Genomic DNA, 23929 nt, shown 5'->3' with positions numbered 1-23929 from the left:
TTCTTTACTTTCATTTTATTTTCTGTGAAATCTATAACTTAGTCAGAAATGCTCTTCGGTTAAGGGCATGCTATGTTTCCTTGCTCAATGGTAGCATCAGTTCCTTATTTTTTATTTTTATTCCCTATTCTGTATTTCATTTCTCCTTTTTTTGTGGCTATTATTTATTTTCCTGTGCATCATCTTCTTTTTTCTCTGCTTCCATCATCCCGCCCTCCTCTCCCCCCACCACCGTGCAGACTTGTAAGATGTCTCTCTCGCTGCTGGAGGCTCTTGGTTCCTTGTTCACCACCTTTTCTGTCTTGTTCAGATTAAAGCTCTGTGACCTGTGAGAAGGCAAATTCTTTGCATCAGCTACAGTCAGATACTCGGTCGTGTCAGAGAGGAGTCTCTTGGCCTTCATCTTAGTTTGGTCTGTCGTTTGTTCTGCTGCTGGAAGAGCTCCCTCACTTTCTAAAGGAACAAGATCCGTCTGAATTTCCTCTTTTTTAGGCTCTGTAGGTGCAGTGCCACTGTTAAACTGCTGGGCGATAGTTCTCACTGTTGAAACTTTAGGCATGTGGCCAACTGCGCTAGAGTGCACCTGGTACTCCAAGTTTTCTGGCCACCGATTTGGTGTTTGAGAGACCTGCTCCACTACTGATCTGTAGTCCGCAGTTTCAACACTTGCATCCGCTGGGTTGTAGAAGATGCTGCTCATGGGTCTCTTATTTGTGGTAGGGGAAGTCTGGTTTTGGATTTCAGAAGGGATATATCTCAAAGATTTTGTCCTCTTTGGTGAAGAGGATATTCTTGGCGGCAGTTCGGGCATCTTCATGGTTTCCTCTGCTTCCACAGGTTCATCAGACGGGCTGATGATGATGGTGCTCATAGACCTCCTCTTTGTTACAGGAGAGGTGGCTTGGTCTTCGACTGGATAGTATCTTAAAGATGTTGTCCTCTTTGGTGAAGAGGATGTCCTTGGCGGAAGTTCGGGCATCTTCATGGTTTCCTCTGCTTCCACAGGTTCATCAGGCGGGCTGATGATGATGGTGCTCATATACCTCATCTTTGTTACAGGAGAGGTGGCTTGGTCTTCGACTGGATAGTATCCTAAAGATGTTGTCCTCTTTGGTGAAGAGGATGTCCTTGGCGGCAGCTCGGGCTTCTTCATGGGTTCCTCTGCTTCCACAGGTTCATTAGGCGGGCTGATGATAATGGTGCTCATAGACCTCATCTTTGTTACAGGAGAGGTGGCTTGGTCTTCGACTGGATAGTATCTTAAAGATGTTGTCCTCTTTGGTGAAGAGGATGTCCTTGTCGGCAGTTTGGGCTTCTTTGTGGATTCCTCTGCTTCTACGGGTTCATCAGGTGGGCTGATAATGATGGTGCTCATAGACCTTCTCTTTGTTAAAGGAGCGGTGGCTTGGTCATCAACTGGATAGTATCGCAAAGACTTAGTCCTTGTTGGCGGGGAAGAAGGCCTAAGGCTATCTAGCACTGTTTTGCCTTGTCTTATATTGGATAAGATCTCATGACTTGATGCTGCAGAAATAGGCTTTTGTTTACAAGGAGATATGAGAATTTCCACACCCGATCTCTCCAAACCAGCAACCTCTATGGTCTGACCACCTTCATTTTTGTTTGGAGAACATCTACCTGAGGCTTGCCGGAGACTCTTTTCTCTCTCTACACCACTTTTAGTTGTCTCATCTATCTTCTGCTTTGCTGCCAAGTCCTCCAAGTCCATGTGGAAGCGGTAAAGACTGTAACCATCAGCGCTGTTAATACTGCCCTGGCGAAGGAGGGAGGAGGGCTCACACACAGAGTTTCGTGAGTAGGTTCTGGTCAGTTCCAGTCTGTCTACCCCTGCAAGCTTTTCCAGTGCGACTGCCATTCGTCCGTGGATCTCCTCCAGCTGTGCCAAACGCAGATCCACTGTCTGCAGGGAGGCCTTCATGTTGTTCTCCCTCTCGTTTACCTCCTCTAGACGCATGGACATATTTTCAACTCTAACAAAAATACCAGAGAAACAAAACCATATGTCAGTATTAACTGTATTCAACATGCTCAAAAATATCAAAGCTTCACTTGAGAAATGTGTTTACCTTTCTGAAGTAACCTTGATACGTTCGTCAGTTGAGGACTGCTGCTCGTCCTCTTTCTCACGGAAATATTCCTCCACACACTGTTCTTCAAACTCATACAGACATTTGAGCTCCTCTGGATTCAGCCTAAGCTCTGGAAGAAAAGGATGACATGATGTAAGTCAGTGTGGTCTATTCGGACCAATACTGTTCTCCAAGTGTATGCCTATGAGCTACAATAGGATTTTTTTGAGCCAGAATGAGACTATATTAAATAGTTATACCACTATAGTTTTTTAGTATCATTAGTGGTTACTTACTGAGTCCGCGGTCCTTTTCATCCAGCTCTCCCTCTTGTTTCTTCTTAGCACACCGCCGAAACAGCCTGTTGAAGAGGATGTAGAGGTGGCTGAAGATGATGAGAGGTGGTGGCATGATGGGGCGGTCGTGGAACGTCATGATCAGCTGATATCTCTGAAACTTCCACACCTGGTTGGAAATTGACTTGATTTCGCAGAAAGTGTTGCTGTGGAACAGAAAACCAAATGCAGTGAGTACACACTGTGGAAGTAGATTTAAGCTAATACAGCAGTTAGACATTGGGGCATATACATACTTGAAAACTGCAATAAGCAAGTTGACCAGAAGAATGTTTGCCACCAGAAGATAACAGGCCATGAGGGCAGGGGTGAGCCAGGCACCAGGGATACATGGAGGTAGTTTCTTCCCATCCTCGTCATATAAATGGTCACCACATGGAGCTGCAGGGAAAAATAGGTTACAGTCATACAATGTATTCTGATATATTTAGTGTATGGATTATAATTGTACTTTTGGCTTATAGAGTACTCACGGTTGATTTCCATAGCATAGACTAGGAAACAAACATGGAGAAAGCGTTAACATTGTTATCATAATTAAAGGTCAAGTTTAAAACCATGAAAGAGAGGACAAGTATTATCAAAAAACAACATGCTACTTATCAAACACTAAGATAATTGGTGTACTTTCTATATGGCCGTTTTAAAAAAATATTTAAACTTATTTACTTAACTTATTACTTATTTAGAAAACTACTGTTTTTATAATTAATAACCCTGCCAATTTATTATTTTCTGCTAGTTATTGCCTTCTCGCTGACACAACTTGAAGGCAGATGATCATGCTTGAGGAGATGGATAATAATACCTATCCTGCACATCCTCAATGCAGAGTACTATGTATTACATTTCTTTTAATAAATATTCCAGCAGAGGGAGACAAAGTATCGAGGGTTTACGGTGTAGTACATTGTCACTAAACATAACATAACTTAAGACATAAAAGTAAATGTAACAATGATCATCTGCCCAGAAACAGGAAACAGAACCTTACTATGAATTCTAGTCTTACGGTCTATCGAGTCCGCAAAAACCTCTCCGTATATCATCCAGTAGGGCATGTAGAAGATGTTTCTGGCCAGGCGCCATGTCGGCTCCTCATCAGGGTGAAGGATGGCCTGCCGAGCCACTCCAAAGCTCATAAGCACCACCAGCATGATCACCACAAAGTACAACATATCTATCATCTGGAAGACAAGAAACACACAACCATTCAAACTCTGTGTTAACTTCCCTAAACTCTAATACTAATACTGATGTCATGTGATATTAACAAGGATAGTTGTTCTAGTTACCATCTTCCCTATCATCATCACATAGGGTCCCAGGTATTTATTGACTCCAAAGATGTCCAGTACACGGATGTACCAGAAGATGATGTCTATGCAGTAGATGACTCTGCCGTAGCCCAGGTAAGGTTCATTCTGCAGGCGTAGCATTAGTGCGAAAAGGAAGGTGCAAATGGCAGCCAGGTCTGTGATGTTCCAGTACTCCTCCATCCACACACTTATCTTCTGTTTCAGCTTCCCCGGCTCTGACATCAGAATCTAGACATTGAGGTTTAAAGGTCATGTAGATACCACAAACTATCTCTTACATGTAATGACTTGAACAGTTTAAATATCATGTTTTATGGACAGTATACCTGTCTGATCTTTTCAGAGCCAAGTGTGACGATATATGCGACGACAGTCCACTCTTGTAAGGATGGCCATCGCTCCATTTTCACCAGGATTATGTAGTTGTACAACATCAAATAGCCCAAATAGCAAATCTTTTAGAAGAAGAAATACCAACATGTAAGTGCACTTAAGTCACTATACAAAAAAATGAATAATATAGTTTACTGTTTGCAAAAAGGAAACTTACAGTGTTGAACCAGAATTTGGTGAATGGCGCATTATAAAACTCAAAGATCCTAGTTGCTATTGGGATTTTACGGACATGAGTGGCGCCCTCTTCTTCATCCCCCTTTCGGGAAGTTGTATCATTACCGTCCTACAAACAACAGCAAACCTTCTGTTATGATTGTTCACTCTTAACAAATAATAGGTATATAAACAATATGTTTTTTTAAATTAACAATTGAGACAAGGTCAGTGGGAACCTTGCTGGATTTTGCGTCGTCATCCTTGTCTTTTCCCTGTTCTTGGCCAGGTGCATTATAGGATGCATCTTCTGCAAGACGGAAGTCCAACAGTAGAATCAGCGGAGGAAAGACGATTCCCAGAATAACCTAGTTGAGAAAACGATCACAGTTTTTGTAAGACACAGTGAGTTTATTGTTTGGATAGTGAATGACTCTCTAATGTAAGGCAAATGCTACAATTATTAAATATGTTGTTCTTTATGTTGTTCTATGTTTTTTTTAAGGAATGCCCTTAAGGAAAACAATCTGTGATGCCCACCTTAAGGCCAGGGTTTTTGCCCATCCTCAGGCATCCCATCCACATGTCGGTGAGCAACATCTGGCAGCAGGTGTGGGCAATGAAATCACGTTGCTTAGCAGCCACAGCCAACTTTAGACAAGTGGAGTTACTCCAGTTAACCAGCTCATATGTTAAGAGTTTCATGGCCACCTGTTCATCATGCTTGTAGGACTGGTCCAACAGCTCGTAAGCCAGCTGGCCAAATTCTCTATGAGAGAGAAAGAACAATAATATTAATTTATAAATTGCACTTGTCAAAATCAAAAAAGAAGTGGAAATTAATAACAATAATTACATGACACATACACTATTATAATATGAGCCTATACTCTTCAGGGTAGAGAACAGGAACCCCAGCGTAAAGGTGCTACAATTAACAACAATTTAACACCAGAATATCCTAATTGTTGATCAATAAATCAATATATCTAAATCTAAAGTAATATGCACCCATGTGGTTTTCTTTATAGTAGACAGCTTGTGACACTAGAGGTGATGTTTAGTTAAGAGATGTACTGACTTGGAGTTGTTTTCCAGGTCTTGGGAGATGTCATCCACTAGTTCACTCTCAGAGCACTCATGGGCCATGGCTTTATACAGTTTACAGGCCACCAGGGCTTTGGCCATAGCTTCTTCTCCACGCTGCCACAGAAACAGCGCCATCTTCTGACGCTTCATCAGCACCGCCCATAGCATCAGCTCATGAAAGGGGAACTTGAATCGACACATCTCTGGGTCATCGACATCAATTTCTACCTCTTCCTCTTTCTTCTTTTTTCCTCTTTTCTTGCCCTTTCCCCTTGGTTCATCATCCTAACAAAAAAACACAATGTGATAGATTATTTTTGCTGTGTGGGCTGTATTGTTTCTGCTACTTGACAGTATTTTGTTTGTGGAAAGGGTACCGCACCTCCATTCCGAGAAGCTTTAGAGCCTTTGGCTGCAAAAAGAGAACAAAACATGATCATAAATACCAAAATGTTACTGTATATGGTAAACGTGCCATCATCAATTATTTTCTTCAACTCATGCGTACCCTTTTAAGTCCATATAAATTATTGTAGAGGTTGCGGAAGGCCTTCCTTGTGTAATTGCTCCTGTAAGCTCCGCCCATAAAGCACTCCAACACCAGACCAATATCGATCAAAGTGATCTGATAATCTGGAGGAAGGTTTCCCTGCAAAATCACCAGAGTAATATATAATCTAGGAAGTGTATCAAAATGATATATAACCCTAAATAAGTGTTAATTATGCAGGAAAAGTGAAGATTTAACGGGAGTGATCATTTTACCTTTTTGATGTCCCTAACCACACCATTGAGTGAATTAATAGGGCCAAGTTTCTGAGAGAAGAGAAGATTGTTTGTGATTAGTGTCGACCTTCATGCATTTGTAAGGTCTGTATTTTTGATTCTGACTTTGTCTAATTTTAATTTGCTGCAGTGTTTCCGGCCCACCGTGTTGTATAACTCCTCCAGTCTGGGAATTGTGACAAAGTGGTGAATATTGACCCCGTTTTCAATGAGCAGTTTGACAAAGTCCACTCTGTCGAGCACCAGAGCATCCATCATAGACTGCTCCAGAGAGTTCACCTGAGGGAAAGTAATACATATGACTTATTATTTAGCCTACACATCACAACCTTTATATTATCCTCATATACTGATGTCAATTTGTTCCATAAACCCCTCTCTTACCCAGCGAATGATCTCCAACTTCCTTGGATCTGTTTCCTCTGGAAGATCAGGCTTTGATTTTCCCTTCCCCTTTCCCTTCTTTCCCCGGGCTTTGCTTTTAGTGGCTCTGGAAGGACTCCTCTGCTTGTCCTGGGTGGAGGCTAAAGAGGTAGCACTGGCCATTGCACCGGGAGGCTTACCAAGCAGGAAGTAAGGTAAGTTAATCAAGTTTAGCATAAATATTTCTGTTTTATGCTATTAGTATTACTTGAATTGAAGCACAACACAATCCAAAATAGATATTTCTGTTCTGCTATAGGTCGAGGACAGACTGTTATTTCAAGATCCCCTCCAGTCTGGAGGGGATTTTAAATGTCTTCAATAATGTCTGGAGGCTCCAGACATTATTGAAGACATTTAAAATACTCTTCTTTGAACAAGAATGTATACCTGATAAGGGTTTTTTCCCATTAAGTCAAGTAACCATAATTAAAACTTATTTTTGAGTGGAGGGGTAATTTGAGCAACTCCTTCAAAACCAAATTATTTCCTTCTGTACTAAAATCATTCTTGCCAACTTTGTTATTGCAGTAACTTATTTGAGTGAATCATTTTCACTTTTGAGAAGTGAGCAACACTTACTGGCAAATTGTGTCCATAAACAAAAATGTGATTGCGAGCAATATCAACTCTGTTCCAGGCCAGAGCCAAGCCCAGCTGATCAGCTGCTGCAGCATTGGTGCCTGACGTAAAAGAAAGAAAGGTAGAGAGAGAATAGTAAGGATTTAGTTCATTGTAAGTTAAATATTTATGGGATTTGATAGTGTGTGAACAAGTGATGCAGCCAGATAGTACCTTTTAACAAGGCTGTAAGAATGGCCATTTCAATATCTTGTTGTCCCTCAGAACCCATCCGAAAAACTGTGATCTACATATAAGAAAGGAAGGAAAAGCCACGTGAAGCCATATGTAATGGATGAATAAATTGAAGACAAACAGAATCCATGAACAAATTGACAATTTCATTTGCATTCCCAGTCTCATAAACATGTTGTGATAAACTGATAGGAGATTCTTTCGGTGGGATTTTCACTGCAGGCTGACCCTTAGAGCACAAAAAGCTAATTTTACTTGTCAGACAGCATGATAGTGCTTTCCTTGTGATAGACTCGACTATATCAAATGAAATTACGCTGACGGGCCTGTCACATGTGCATCTGGTAAATAGGATTACGTTTGCATGAATACGAGGCACACCGCCAGAGATTTCAGGGCTGGTCTCGGGATGCGTTGATAATGAGTAACTCTGGAAACTCGTGCTTCCTGTCTCAGACAGTTGCAGGGTGCACTGTGGGCTTTTTGCAAATGGGGATTCTTTTCTTGTTTTGGTGAAAATGTTGCATCCTCGAGTTACATCACTGCAAATGTCAGCCCTCTGAATCAGAGTTTTGATATATCTGACCCAGCTGTTCACATTGGATGCACTTAGGATAAAAAGGATTATTTGGGGACTAGACTGTGACACTGTTTCACCTGTAGGTAAGTCATGGCACTTTAGATGAAGAGCAGGCAACATAGTGTGGCCTCTCGGATGCGTGTAAAGAGCTCAAACAACGTGGTTGTCTGGGTCATGTATCAGTGGAAACGAAATGCTCTCAGCAGTATGATCTTTGAAAAAGCAGTTTAAGTTGATTATCTGAGTGTGTTGGCGCATTAGGCAGTCTAATACATTGAGGATGGAGGATGAAGTGTCGCTGGTGAAGTGATAGCACTCTGGGGACTGAAAAAAGCCTGGGGAGTGGAGAGAGAGAGGAACTAGCTGAGGATTAGGGAGATGGATCCTCTTTTCCATCTGTGTGCTGCATGCTTACTGTGATTTGATGAAGTAAGAGCCTCTGCTAAGCAGGTGGTAGTGTGAGCTGATCTTACCCACCCAAATGTATGGAGTGTGGAGATTATATGCGCTGGGTATTACAAACTACTAATCACAACACTTACTGAAATCTGCTGCAGATGCAAACGTGCTGACTATGCAAACTATGTATGTGCAAAGTGTCCAGCAAACACTTTGGAGACACTCGGGGATAAATCTGATATATGTGAATACTTTCACTAGAATGTTTGCTTCATATTCGAGCCGTACACTACATTGTTTACATTATAGTAAACACTTCATCCCTGCAGATTCCCCCACCAACACTTTACAGCTGTGTGCTTATACATGAGGACTGATGATGGCCCACAGTGAAGCTGTGAATGCCCCAGATTACATGAACATACCACACATGATCACAAGGAGAAATGACAAGCACGTTTTGGGGATTATGTTTATTCAATATGTTAATGGGAAATACACAGATGAGTGGAATGGATGAAGGACGATGGAGACCAGATGTTTCACAACTCAGGAATGTTTATTGATCGACACAGATTTTCATATACAGTATACTTATAGAATAGCTTAAAGATAATACAGCTTATATTTTTAATTCATCTTTCTACTCACCAGCTCCCTTTTCTTCATGCACTCCGTAACCATGAGCAGGATCTGCTGTGATTGGCTTTTGCTATAGTTGAAAGTCTTCTGAATAGTTACCAAAAGTTGCTCTCTGGCATCATCACTAATCATGCTGGAAGATGAGATTCAAAGAGGACATTTCAGCTTTTTTTTTACCAGAGGAATACTGTCCTAGTACATCGAAGAAGAAATCATCTAAAATCTCACCCTCCTTCCTCTGAATACTTGTGTGCGAAGGAGATGATGTCGGAAGCTCGTCCACTGCCGTCACACACCACCACGGGGACAGGAGGCTCGTCTCTCAGACTCTCCAATGCGATGGAGATCACGTTGGGACCTCCCTCCACTATCATACACACTAGAGGAACCCCCTGACCCAAACCTGCAACACACAGTCAAAAATACTCAGCCTATGTATCCTTTTACCATTTAGAGCCACCTTATGACATAACATTGAGGACAAAGCAGAACACGTTGATGTGATGTAAAAACAGACAAAACCAGAGGAGGTTAGGAGTGAAGTCTTTGGTGACATTTGAGCATCCCTTTGCTGTCCCTGCCTTAACCGAGCTCCAGGCATAGGATGACAAAGGGAAGCCCACGGGCCACAGAGGAGCTCTCCATCCACATGTCCAACAAAACACACCTTGCACACCATGGACGATGTTTATTGACATTACACTTACGTGTGTTGATCTTCTGCAAGGAGATGTGCTTCTCCAGCAGCCGGCGAAGTTTGACCTCAGAGCCATACTTCCCACAGGTGCCGTTGTCAGTCAAGATGAAGTGGGAGTGGCTGTTGTTGAGCACAGCCAGCTTACTCAGTGGGTTCGCCATCGTCTGATAGGGTTTGGTCACCTGGAAAAAGGACAAGAAATTAGTTTTAAGAGGAAGAAATATTAGTAAGAATGTAAACTAAATGCAGTTGGTGTTCTTACATCTTTCCCAATGAGATCCTCCTTGTTTTCCAGGATCCCCCATGGAGCTATTCCTATAGCACACACCTTCCCACGTGACTTGGAGGAATGGTCCTTTAAGGCGTCTCCAACATGACGCATCACCCCTAAGGTAAAAAGAGCCAAATAAATCATGTGTTTTCCATGGGACACACTGTGGTTGGGTAACTACATGCCAAATTCACACCAGATTCTCACGGATGGTCCTTTGTGATGAATTACCCCCAACAAAAGCTCTAATTACAGTAATTAAACTAATGACAATGGGTTGATCAAATCTCCACTAGCAAATTGCAGAATAGGTATTGTGCAATGACAATTTAGGGCAAAGGTAATCTTCTAATGTCACAAATTGTTATTTTATTAAGTGAAAGTTAAAAGCATTAACTTGAAGTGTCAGTGTATTACCAGTGTTGACTCCCCCCGTGATGATCCAAGCCCCGGTGGTGACGGCGGCTTTTATCAGGCCTTTGCCAAACACTTGCTTGAGTTTGGGCGAGAGGTCGAAGTTTTGCAGACCTCCGTGCACGGAGATGAGCAAAGTTGGCAGCTCCAACTGCCAGTCCTTCACCATCAAATGCAGGATGTTGTCCGGCTTAGTGTCATAGGAAACTCGGATATACTATGAAAGAAAAAAACTGTTTTGTGACTTATTTCCATAAAAAAACACACATTCACTTTGCAGTAAGTGTTCAGTTGCTGAGACTCACCATGGCTTTGTTGATGAATCCTCCACCCTGGAACTCCACTGTGCCAAAGGAGTCCGTCGGATAAGTCCGGGTGTGTTTTACCACGTTCCATTTATCCTTCTGGGCTTCAATCTGCACCAGCTGGTTTGCTTCCTCCAGCGAGTTGGCCCCAGCGGGGATGGCCACGTGCTGCGTTGTCAGCTGACCACAGGCACATCTGAATAGATCACAAAGCAAGCATCATTTAGAGAACATGTTAGTCTGTTTAATGTGAGGCCCTGATTTTCTGGTGATGATCATTCATATACATTCTTGAGCAGTACACTATTCAGTGTTGAACTGTAATTAGTAGCCTTTGCCAAGTGTTGTTTAGTCTACTTATGAAGGCCATTTCTTTCCTCGAAACACATCGCAGGCTCCTTTATGAATGTGACTATTTCTGGGAAATCAATGCCTCAGTGAACAAAGGCCTGCACTGCCTGGCTGCTCTTGGGGCCCTGGGTAATTAACACATCCAACAATGCACTCGGAAAATTCAGTTTTAATCATCCTGATAAATGCCCAAAAACCTGGTGGCATGATTCAGCAAACTAACAGATAAGAAGATGAATTATTTCAAACTCTTAAATGTTACTCATAGTGAATTTGTAGCTTTTATAACACGATAAAGATTAGTACAAATTGTATCAACAAGTGTCTTTTCATTGTATTTAATATAAAAAGAAAACATTTTAAAGCCTTGTATGACATTCACATTTGAAATACATTTGACTAAAATGGAACATTTTTGTAGTAAGATCTCTCAAGCAGTAAAATATATTGTAGCATATTTTGCTATCATTTGATAATGAGCTGCTTTTTAAAGACCAAGTTTCAACTAAATATTTAAAGGACAATTTAAAGAGAGAAAATGACCTGTTTGGGTCCTTGGTGGGAAATTTGTGAACACATTCTCTTTTAGAAAAGGTCCTCTCAATCCAAGCTCTTGCGGCCTACAAAGAAAAAAGAGAAGAAATAAAATAAAAATGTTAGTTCACATGGTGTCATACCAAAGTCACAAGGAGATCATGCAGGCAGATTAACAATTTAAAATTCACAATCAAAATCCTTTTAGTTGTAATCCCAGCTAAGAGATAAAGAGTATAAGCACCCTGTAAAACAGACTAAGTGAAATTGCAGAACATATAAATTGAAGTAAGAATGTTCACTTCGAAATACAGTTTATATTGCATGTCCACTGGAATCAACAGGAAAAACACTTTTTGAAACTTTGATTATTAGGGCACAGTTCATGTTGACCGACACATTGTCTGCCCAAGCTTGATATGCAGCCAGCGATAAGCAACGCACTGAAATACTATGCCCACGCACTTTGTCATATCCTGCTCTGATTGCTGTCTGATGTTTCAGCGCTGTGCAAAAATAACCCGAGTTCAAAGCTGAGTTCCTCTGAGGGCCATTGTTGACGGTGGAGGCCCAATTAAAACTGAAACATTGGAAGGACATCTTTCCAAAAAAAAAACTTGGAAGGTAAATAGTAAAAACCTCATACAAATTCATGGCATTTAAATATACCGGATACTGTGTGCTATTATTGTTAAGAACTGGAACAGAACAGCATTGCTACTGTTTTTAAATGTTTTTATCCATTTCCCCCTTTGCTTTACACATAAATATATATTTAAAAAAACGTTCTGCTCCCTTGTAATGTTTGCTAGTGCAATGTACACAGTCTCGATGAAAATTAGAATAGCGTTCTTATTATAACACTTTCCCTTTGTCGTCTTTTGCAAAAATAATTCCAACGCCTTGGATGCATTTATAAAAGTACAAGTCAGAGAGTGGATGTTGCTGTCTGTCTTGTTTTAGCAGTTTTTCCATCTCACTGCTATCATGCGTCATTAAGAAACCAGAACTTGAACTCGAAATCACCACATCTGAATTCACATCCACAAGAAAAAGAAAAATGAAAAAAAGCCATTTAAGTTTTAAAAGAGCTGCAGAATGTAGATACACTTACACAGAGTCCGAGGTGCAGGTTCCTATCAGTAGTGCTGCTGGAGGTAAAACCCAGAGAGCAGAGAGGAGGTCTGCTGCTGCTGCTCTCCCAGTGAAGTGCTCCACTGAATCCCAAAGGACATGAAACTTCTTCACTTTATGAGGGCCAGCTACTATGATGAGCATGTGAGCAGGCTCTTTGTTCGCCCAAGTCTCATGACTCCATTTCAAGGTAATCCTTTTGGGAGTCCCATGACCCCTTCTACATGCCCACAGGGTATTTTCATCCTTCGCTTGAACAAGGCACAATAAATCTACTTTGATAACCGGCCCCTAATCTCCCAATTTGTTGAAACTCCTTTCTTTGTGTTCACTTCACAGTGTGGAAGATCTTAGCTTGTGTGTGAAGACGGAGCAGATTTGCTAACCCTAAAACATTGCAGCCTCGTTTAGAGGTTCCCCAATTCTTCATTTGAAACATTTTCACCCCCTCCAACTACTTTGATTTCAACCTAATTTGCATAATTGGGAGAATTGGATGCAGGCATTCTTTTGGAAGGCGCCTTGTTAAGACATGACTGGTCTCCAGTTGGGGGCAAGGTCAGTCAATGCTAATTGCAGTTAATCTCTATTTCCATCCACCATGTTTCTGTGGATGAAAGGAAAATGCAGGAGACCAGCTATTCAAAATTCTCTTGCTTTTTTTCATTTTGTTCTTTTTATAGTGTATTTGCATTTATGAAACATCTGTAATTCTCTATAATAAATATCCTCCCTGCTGGCTTGAAAAGGATGATACTGTTTAAAAAAAATCTAATTTAGCCTGCTGGCTGATATTCACAAATGGAAACTGTGGGAATATCAATAGACTTCTGTTTGGGTAGGAAAAAGTCAAATGATCTATTTAGATACATTTAAAATGAATCACATTTTTTGTTCATGCTGGATTTAATGGAGTAATTCAGTTAAAACTATTGAAGTCATTAACGGTTTCCTGGGAGTGCTTTAATAACTAGGGGAAGGCATTAGGTGAGTTAGAAGCTGAGATGGAGTTAACAAGCACAAAGTTGTAGATATCCATTTAAAACCTCCCTCATGTGAAATGGTTTAATAAGCTCTCCTTTTATGGCTGAAGTGAGCAGTTTGAGCCTCACTGTATATCAGAGTGAAAAAGACAAGAGAGGTTGGTGCTTGGTGGATCAGAAAGACGGAGAGAAAAGCTCAACATCCCACTAACTTGGCCCTTTTGGTTCTGCTCCGGTACAAATTGCACGTGGGCCGCTATTAATTATAGCCTGAGAAAACAAAGTGCATTTCCACAAGGGCTTGGTGAGCATGTCCCAGTTATTTCAGCTTACTTAAACTCATTAACCACAGCAATTAAAACCCAAATCCAGTCAGCAACCAGCTGCCTGCCTGTGAGCACTTAGTAACAAAAACCTAGAAGAATTAGATACTGAGGGATCAGATTGTGTCACACCAAGCCAATTAACAAGACTTAAGACAAGCATCGGAACAATAAACAAAATTCATTCCAAAATGCTGAATGTTCTGAAGAAATAGTCGTTCAAAACAAAAGATGATTGTGTGGAAATGGATAATAATACTGACTAGGTTGCTAATGAGGTCACAGAAAATATGTAAAATATATGTATGACCCATTTTTCCTCAAATTTCATATAAACAAAGTATATTGCTCTGGTTTATCTAAATATGTCTCCATCTTGATTTAAGAAATGAGCACTTATACCAGTTTCACAAAGCATTGGACAAAGTATTTGTCTCAGTTAAGATGTATGCCATATATTCATGCCTTTTTGTACTGGAATCACATGGTCCTGGTCTCCTGACCCACAGCTTAGTGAGCAACCACATCAGAGCAAATGTGTTCCAGTGCTGCTACAATTACACGGCCGGTTCAGCTCCCAGCAGCCATAGGAACAAGTATAATGATAACTGTAGGCAAAGACATCTGACCTGGTCAATTTCAGTGAATTCTGAGCACATCATTGTTCATAGTCGGTGGCTTTAAAACTTGTATGTGGGATTTGTCCAGAATATTGTAGTGACGAGGGACTTCACACAACAAAAGCCTCATCAGCACAAGTGAAATGGATCAGAAAGGATTTGGGGGTCCTGGTGGAATGTCACCAGGGTTCAAGATAAAAGCAACTAATTGCTCTGCTTTGGTTTTGAATGGCGTTGTGGTTAGAGCTTGATGCTGTGTGACAGGAAGGTAGCCCATGTAGACTCCTTTACTGTCTAAAACAAATCGGACTCATGGTCCATCCCACGTGGAGCGAATAACAAGCTGCCTTTTACATATTTTCACTGGAGGGGATAGACATTTGGACCAAGCGACACACTCAAGTTATAGGATCTGGATAGGCACATTTGCATGAACTGTGAAGCTAACTGTTTTCAGACGGCACTGTTTGTAAATGCACTCATTGTTCCTCCTTGGGTTGAAAATCCAGTTAGCAATCACATGAGTGCAACATGTCACTGATTATCCCCAAGAGTGCTGGGAGTCACAAGACATGTTTTAAAGCTGCTGGTTTCCCCCAGAGGAAAGTCTGACAGAAAAGGAGAGCAAATAAAATCAGGGAATCAGAATAAAGTCAGAAAAAAGTATGAACAAATGTAATATTTTTTGTATTTTAAGAGAAGGATCTTGCAAGTGAAATCAGCTCTAAACATTTTTATTTTTAAGTTATGACAGGTAGCCACAAACAGTTTTAAAGTTGAAACAGTTTTTATGTTTGCCTTGGATCCCATGTCATGTTTAAAAGAAACAAATACTACCAGTTCAAAACGAATTTTACAGATAGTATGTGGAGTGTTTGTGTGATTCTGTCAGATAGATATAGTGTCTCAAATGATGGCCAATATGTAGCAAATATTTCACATTTTTGATATAGATAGATAGATAGATAGATACACGGATAGATTCACGGATAGATTGCTGGATAGATAGATAAAATGTAAAGGAATAATTTAGAATACACTTACAGTGGAAAGCAAATTGTATATTATAATATTATATAAATAACATTATATATTCAAAAAGTGTTCAAATGATTGCAGTGTAATTGTTTTAAATTAATATTAATTAATTAATTAATTAATTATAATAATTAATTAAATGCAATGATGTGAGTTTAAGTTGTGCAAACTAAACAGCAACTAAACAACTACAACAGGATTATTTAACAAGCAAAACAAAGTGACGTTTTTAAAAAAAAATGCCAAATGAACTATGTAACACATAAGGATGTTTAATTTTATGGGGTGTTAAGTTTGTATTTAAGTAACAAAAAACAATGTAACTTTAGTACATAATGCTGCAGCATTTAAAGAACTAACTTGCTAAACTTTAACGTTTCCAAAGCTTTAAACCTTCACACATAGGGGCCTGTTGTAGTCCGGCCCCCGACCCTGAGCCTTAAAGCTTTCTGTGGATTGTTGGCCCTCACCTGACCTGAGCCTGACGCTTACATCACACGGTCATATGATCTTGCAAACCCTCAATAGAAATGGTAGATTTAGTTATTCACAATTTAATTCAATGTGGTGCCTTTTATTGATGGAGAACATTTCATTAATCCGTGCAAGAAACATCATGTCTTTAAATATTCACACCCTTAGGGCTACAGATGCTTTTAGGCAATTCTAAAATATTGGACCTTAGGCTACTAATTCCTGATAAAAGAGGTAAAAGGTCAGGAGACGCAGTCTGCTCTAGAACAGTGATAATGGTAGATGGAAAGATAGAAGTTAATCTATGCCATGGCAACAAGGTAATATCATGTGATCATATTTAACTGAATGGGCTCTCTGTTTGAGGACAAGCATGACGTTTACACTCATTTCTAATCATGTGCCATCCTCCCAGATCCAAAGAGAAATGGTCTTTTCTCTGTTTCTGATGCACTATATCGCGGATGAAACATAAATCCTTCTTCATACCCTGACCCACTGTAAATGATGAATTGTACGCATATCGTTTGAATAGGGAAGATAAATCCCTGATTAAAGACTGTCATAACAACATGATGAATACACACAATCAGAAAAAAAGGGCAATGTTATCTCTCAGTAGCCTGGACTGTGTTTATATTTAGCAACACATCGGATCTCATAAAAAGTGCATCTGGGAGCCATTGACATCGCTGATTGCTTCCCTAGTAAAACCCTCATATATAAAGGCTATGGATTATACAAAGACTATTAATCTCATTAAATAATGCCTGCTGTATTTTATAGAAACCCATTACGCTAAATTCTTCAAGTGATGTGAGTGTCAGATTCTTGATATATGGATCACGAGTGGGGCTGAATAAGCACATGGTGAACAACATCCCTCAGAAAAACATAACTGGAACATTGTGATGTAAATGAATGATTATGGAAGGGTTATCTATACAAAAAAATAACCATTTAAATAAGAAAGAGATTGTTTTTCTTTGACCTCGTTGCTTAAGTGCATCAACAATAGCAACACAAACTGAGCACAGTCATGCTCTAATCTCAAAAATGACATCTTTCTTGCTTTCAAGGACATGCTAACAGGGGTGTGTTAATCACATGAAAGCAGACTTTAGAAAGATATTAAAGTCCTTAATCTATCATGGCTGTGGTGGTCCATACTGGGCCATTATGCAGGATTAAACTGCAGCACTGAAGCCCACTCAGCTACAAACACCACTTAACAGTTTGCGGGACTCGTAGTGCAGAACATGTGCACACCCATATGCAGCCAGCCGTCCTGACTGGAGCATGTCATCAGGCAGGACAGAGACGCTCTAAAATGATTGGTTAGGATTTAATGTGACCAGCTTGTAATACTGGCTGGATGTCACATGCTGTGCAACACAAGACATTCTCAACAATGGTTTTAAGGTTCCTGAAAACAAAAATTAACAAAAGATAAGAAAAATAAGATGAGATAGAGTGCAGTTAGCCTCTATTTATAAATAACTTGAACTAAACTACCAGAAACACAGTTCAAGAGGAACATAATATTATAAGAGCACTATTTGTTTTAAAACAAACTAAAACACAGCCCTGATGTGTTAAGGTAACGCAGAATCACCTGTTGATTGTGCTTCATCTTACCTTCTGTGAGCCAGATGTGGTGCGTTTGAGGGAGCCCCGTTTAAAGGTGGCCTTGGAGTCCATGTTGAAGACTTCAAGAATTTAAGTCAAATTGACTTAAAAAAGCGATCCCTTGAGATTGGCGACAGGTCAGGGTTCAGCTGCAATGTCCACATCAGCACCAGACAGAAACCCTCCAGGACATGAACCACTAGAGAACCAAGGCATGGCAGCAACCTCTGGATTCACACTTAAAAAAATGATCAGAAATTCACATCTTTTAAGGTTTCATCGCATCTCTCTCCTCTCTGCAGCTCACTCTCGACTGACAAGACAGAGATCCCAGCCAGGGATATAAATCACTCGATGACACACTTGACACATAGACCCTTTTCCTCTGCCCCGCATCCCATAATCAGGCTTAATGCAGTCAGCTCTTATGAAGCCTCAGAGTCTAATGGATAGAGATTTAATAAATGGTTATTGAAGGTAAATCTTCTTTGGCACACCACAACACAAAAACAGGCTTAGAGAGACCATGCAAGCTGTGAGGCTAAAGTTAGCCGGCGGAGAGCCAAAGGTTGTCCCACCAGATGAGGCTCAGTGTGTCTGAAAGGAAGACAGGTCCCATCAGGGTGCACACAGGAAGGTATGCACTGAGCGGGATTCAGAGGCACAATGAACACAGTCATTTTAATGTGCTAGAAAGCATTGCTCTGGGAGAAACACACCAGGAATAATATCACCTATTATTTAAAATCGCACACTGTCTTCCATGATATTAAAATCTTTCAGAAAGATCTTTACAATCAGTGCAAGGTCAAATGGCTGTGACAGTCTGTTACCATCAGAATATAGCAGATGGATGCATGTTGGATGTAATCAATCGTCCCATTTGATGACAATATTTTACACTTGGTTCCACATACTGTGAAGTCGTTTTGACACAAATGTAGAGCTGCCCTTTATCTCTTCATTATACAAATACAATTGATAAAACAACTTAGGCTTAATGCCACATTGCCTTTGACCTACACTGAGGGGGAAATGTAGAGCTGGCTTTTCATTTACAGCGCTTGGAATATAAAAATATTACTACGAATGAATTGCATTGCTTTATTGGTAATTCAATCTTTTTCAGACCTAAAACCTGCTATGTGATGTGAATTTAACATTATATTATTTAGCTGTAGAGGAAATGGTATGTTTAAGTGCCTCGACTTCTAAAGATAAGAATAGGATATATCTGCTACCTGATCTGTTACACGATGTTGGACAGATTATAGAGCAAGGTGAATACATTATTATGCAGATTTGGCTTTGTCTGTAGTATCTGAGCTACAGATGAATAGATTCAAAGACAGATACATTCGATATCCAGCAACACCCTCTACTGGAGACTAAGTGGAATTGTTCTCAGTGCAAAACAAAGGGAAGCTTTAAATTTGATTGTCAAGCGACCTTGTCTAAATTACAGCAGTAGGCCCACCAACATTTCTCATGGAAATATTGAAATGTAAACTAAACAGCAGAAGGATAGCCTATATATATATCTGATTATTTGAAACACATATACACATATCTAATGTAGCAGCACAATAGTAAATCCATTGATTCCATCTCTTAATTCAGCTACAGTATTTACACATGGTGAACAATTAAAACGTAAAAATATTCAATATACATCTTACTTATTGTAAGTCGCTTTGGATAAAAGCGTCAGCTAAATGCAATGTAATGTAATATAATGTAATATACTTATAAATGTTTACATATCCAATATAATTTTAATTAAATACATAACTTTGTCAATTTGCACACAGTTTGGAAGCACAGCATGAGTGTGCAATGACCCGGGAGTGGGAGGACAGCAGGATTTATGAGGATAAACAAATCCTCCTGTACTAAAAGGGAAGCTCACAGAAACACATTGTGGCACACTGCAGCCTGTCTAAGTCCAGAGAGAAATACATATTTAACTAATCCACAGTATGGAATCATCTGCTGTGCTGTTGTCAGTGTATGTATGAGGTTAAACCTACCTGGTTTGGTCTCAAACTTGGCAGAGAGACTTGTCAATGAATGGATAATTGTTCTTCTTACTCCTCTACAGCCATGTGTCTTTGTGTTGTCTACCTATGAGAATGGATAATGCGTAATTTCTCCAAGTAAGCAGACACAAATAAGCTTCATCATCTGTTGGGAGCTTTGCATGTGTCAGTGGAGGAGATTATTTGTCTCAGAGAGAAGGTTGAGCACTGAATGGAGCAGAAGCATTGATGAAAAGAGACCAAACACATGGCATGAAATGCATCACTACATGGTCATGATGTGTTTCATTATGTGAATGATTGTAAAGATGTTGCTCAGTAGGTCTGGGAAGGAGTGTCCTGTAATGCAGTTATACTGAGATCAATAAAGGTGTCCCCAAAAGGCAATAAAGTAAGATAATTTCTTATCCTATTCTGATTAGGGGAGTCACGCAGGCTTGTAGTGTTTTATACTGCTGACATTATTGACACGCGCATTTGCAATGTGTTATACAGGACAGGAGATTGCAATAGCATGTTGTTCACAGGCAGAAGGTAACATTTTAAGAAAATCCAACCTGACCTCATAGAACAGGCTATTCTTGGCAGAGAAGGTAATCACCTTGCAGTCAGTGCTCTTATTTGCACAAATGTATGTTAGAAAATGAAGCCTTATAAAGTCATTTTTTAAACAGTTCCTTCAAATAATCAGCATGTGTTTCCAGATCTATTAGTGAAAATGAATGTGACTGCTTTAAGTAATTTAAATGCTCTTCTATGATCACCAGGAGCAGTATATCAGCTTCTGGTACACAATGTTCCTCAAACCCCCGACTATTTGAAGCACATCTTCGGGCACAGGTGTCTTTATAGAAGATCATTCCCAGCGTAAACCACAAGAGGGCGGTCTGACCTCTTGTATTACCCATGGATATTATTCATTATCTCAGACCATGATCGTCACAGAGTTGTTATAACAAACTCTTTGTTCCTTAATACTATCAGGTTGCCTGAGGTCATCTGTGTGTCACATCCACACGCACAGCCAGATCCATGAGCAGAAATCTGCATACTCAACACAAACAGAGAAGCGTGTGTCCTTTACTTAACATCTTACTTCAGACACTTGTTGCTGTTCCAAGTTCAATTTACCAGTTGTTATACTCGATAATTTGTTAACGTCCTGTGTGACTAATGTATGCTTAAGCCAGATGGGATAAGGCTAACAGCTGAAAAGCAGGTTAGCGTGAAACGACTTTCACATGTGATGAAGGAGAAACGGGACATGTTTCCCTATGTGCACTTCATCTGTGTTTTGGAAGTACTTCTTTGTTCATGTGAACTGTGAAGTGCTTACAAGCTCCACCCCTGGAAAGGAAACCCAAACATTTAAGTGCACGCAACACGAGTAGAGCAGATAGCTGTGGGAGAAAACCACCAAACAAAGGCATTTAAGTCTGTTTTTGTTTGCGTGTGTTCTGTGTTTTATCCAGCCAATCTGCTGTGACCTACAGTAACTAAACAATACAAGTTGTGTGTTTTTGACTTAGTGAGTAGCCAGTGTTTCTCCTGGTTGCTAAGGAAACAGACAACACCCTCACCTGAGACCTTCAGGTGTGTTCAGTCCCTCAGTGCTTTGAGAGAGCAAACACAATCAGCTGATAAAACATGCACACAGTTTGACAAACAGATAAAGAAAACCCTATGTTACATTATTTACAGGAAGACAACAAAGATGTTGTGTGAGTGCTGACATTTCATTTCTCTCCACAGACCAAAACTAAAATGTGATATTTTAGTAATATTTCTAAATGTATATGACAATGAGAGCCCACATTTCTTTTCTTTTAGATGGATCAGACATGCTGAGAAATAAACTAACTTTGATCCTGAAGGTGTAAACGAAAAATCTGATTGTGGGAATTTCCAAGAGCTGGAAACTCTTGCTGAGCTCTTTATTCTTCTTAGGAGGTAAAACCTCATGGGGCCTTCTTGTCAAAATAACAATTTTGTTCTTCAAACCTGTTTTAATGAGCAGGTAATGTAATTGATATTTGTTTAAATGATATAGAGGTTTTTTCAAAGGTAAAGTAGGAAGCCCCCTGTGGGTCTCAGTAGACGAGTCCACCAATGACAGAAAGAGGATGTTTACAATGTCTGGGGCTTAAGAGGGGCCAGAACGTGGTGAAGGGTAAATAGGCAGCAGTGTTGAGCAATGGGTCTTCCTGAAGGTTACAACTGAGGGGGATAACAAGAGATGTTGCATGTATGTTTATAGGAGATGTCTTTCTGCTCTGCTGTCAGCACAAACTGGATTTAAGAGAAGTGGGCGGGGCAGACTATAGGTCTCTTTGTGGCTAACGGCTTCACTGGTGGTGAGCAACAGGGCTGCCTCGTGCACTCCCAGCTGCCTGCTTTGCTCTCGGAGAGGCTCATTGCACACCACTGGAGGAAAACTGTTCCTGGAAACCCGTCCTCCTGGGAAAAATGCATTCCATAAATTTCAAGCATGGTGCAGCTAAATGGCCTGCCAGTGTACATATCTCTATTCTGATCCTCACTTAGCACATGCTGGCGTAAGTCTTTTCCAAGTTTGACCTGGGGCCCACACAAAGGTTAACAGGGAATCCATATGCTGCAGTGGGGCTGTTAAACAGCAGCTCTCTTGACCTGCAGGAAGCTACTTCAACCACTTAATCCATTTTACAATATGTCTGACTGAAGTGAACATTGGCTCCTTCCTTTGATCAGAGCGGTTGCATAAACCCCCATGTTTGTGATTGCAGTGTCTGGTCTGCGGGGGGGAAGCACATAAGCCTTTCCCAGTGAGCAGTGGAGCAGATCTTTCTCACTGGAGGAGGGGGTGTTGAATCCGCTCTCAGCTGCATAAACTTCCACAACCAGCTCATCGTCCAACATCCAAACAACCAGATGTGGGATTTACACTCAAAGGCCTTATTTCCGCCACACTTTCCCTGACCTTTTGAAAGGACTGTCATGAATTTTGATCTAAGGAGGATCTGAGTTTGCAGTAACAGTCTGGAGATGTGAGACAGGAACAGACAGCTAGAAAGAAAAAAAAGCACAGAACTGCTGATCAACATTTTTACACCAGGAACCGAAGCCACATGATGCAGTTGTTTTTGTGTCAGACTATGAACACAGTTGTAAAGAATTTCAGAATGGGATGTAAGCATTTCGAATCAATAGCGATTACTTTGCTTGTTTGATTACCACTTTGGCCGAAGAGCTGCAGTAAGCGGGATTACTGAGCATTACGAGCAGAATGTCAATATTTTTCATCTGAGCCATGACTGACATACATAAGGCATAGTTTGATCTGAGAGCAATGACCACAAATAACTTCAGAGACAAAATACTTCACTGGAAATAATGGATGTGGGTTATTATTCTAATTCAGCATAAAAGTGTAGAGTATTATGCTTTATGGTCTGGATCATCTGAAGAAATTATTTTAAATAAACATTTCCTGTTATTAATAAAGCTGTTTTGATGTGTCCCGACCAAAGGCTCTTGGTCTATCAATCACATGCCCACAAATAAATTGTAGGCTTTAATTGAACACTCATAACAAATATCATTAGAAGTCTAAGCTCTGCTAGTCAGATGTTATATTCATTACAGCCCACACCATAAAGATGATACAAGGTTTTTTTTTTCTTGCTGGGGTGTTACTAATGACTGGATTAGATAATACATTCTTGTCATGACCGATGCACAAGAGCCAATGTCACTGTAAACATTAGAAACTCTGATTTCAACAACAATTACCAACACATTACTTTTCTATACCTTCCGTACAATACAAGTTAATAATTTGACCTTTAAGTGTGACGGAAAAGGGATTAGGATCACAGATAATAGCAATGGTTCAATCTCAAGAGAATTCATCGCTCTGTATATCTCATGGTAAACTAATAAATGAAACAAAATATTTCTTATGAAGGGGATGTCGATGGTGCTGAGGGGGGGGGGGTGCTAGTGGAGCTGGAGCCTCGCAGATGGGGGTGTTGCAGCCCTCTCAGCACCCCCTGTCCGCTCCTCGCAGCAGTGAGCCGCGCAACGTCC

General features: G+C 40.4%; 1 long non-coding RNA gene and 1 pseudogene across 1 annotated transcript; one reads left to right on the top strand and one right to left on the bottom strand.

Moving 5' to 3' along the window:
• Nucleotides 1–68: 68 nt before the first annotated feature.
• Nucleotides 69–10819, bottom strand: LOC117448485 (transient receptor potential cation channel subfamily M member 1-like; annotated as a pseudogene).
• Nucleotides 6663–23340, top strand: LOC139434057 (uncharacterized). The gene is made up of 3 exons (XR_011643459.1): nt 6663–6767; nt 10042–10138; nt 22627–23340. It is a non-coding gene; the product is annotated as an uncharacterized lncRNA (long non-coding RNA).
• The last annotated feature ends 589 nt before the right edge of the window (nt 23341–23929 follow it).

The sequence above is a fragment of the Pseudochaenichthys georgianus genome, chromosome 6 (assembly GCF_902827115.2).
Source record: "Pseudochaenichthys georgianus chromosome 6, fPseGeo1.2, whole genome shotgun sequence".
In the NCBI taxonomy this organism is placed as follows: Eukaryota; Metazoa; Chordata; class Actinopteri; order Perciformes; family Channichthyidae; genus Pseudochaenichthys; species Pseudochaenichthys georgianus.
Note: the sequence above shows the minus strand (reverse complement) of the source record. Positions and strands in the feature narration are given on the sequence as shown.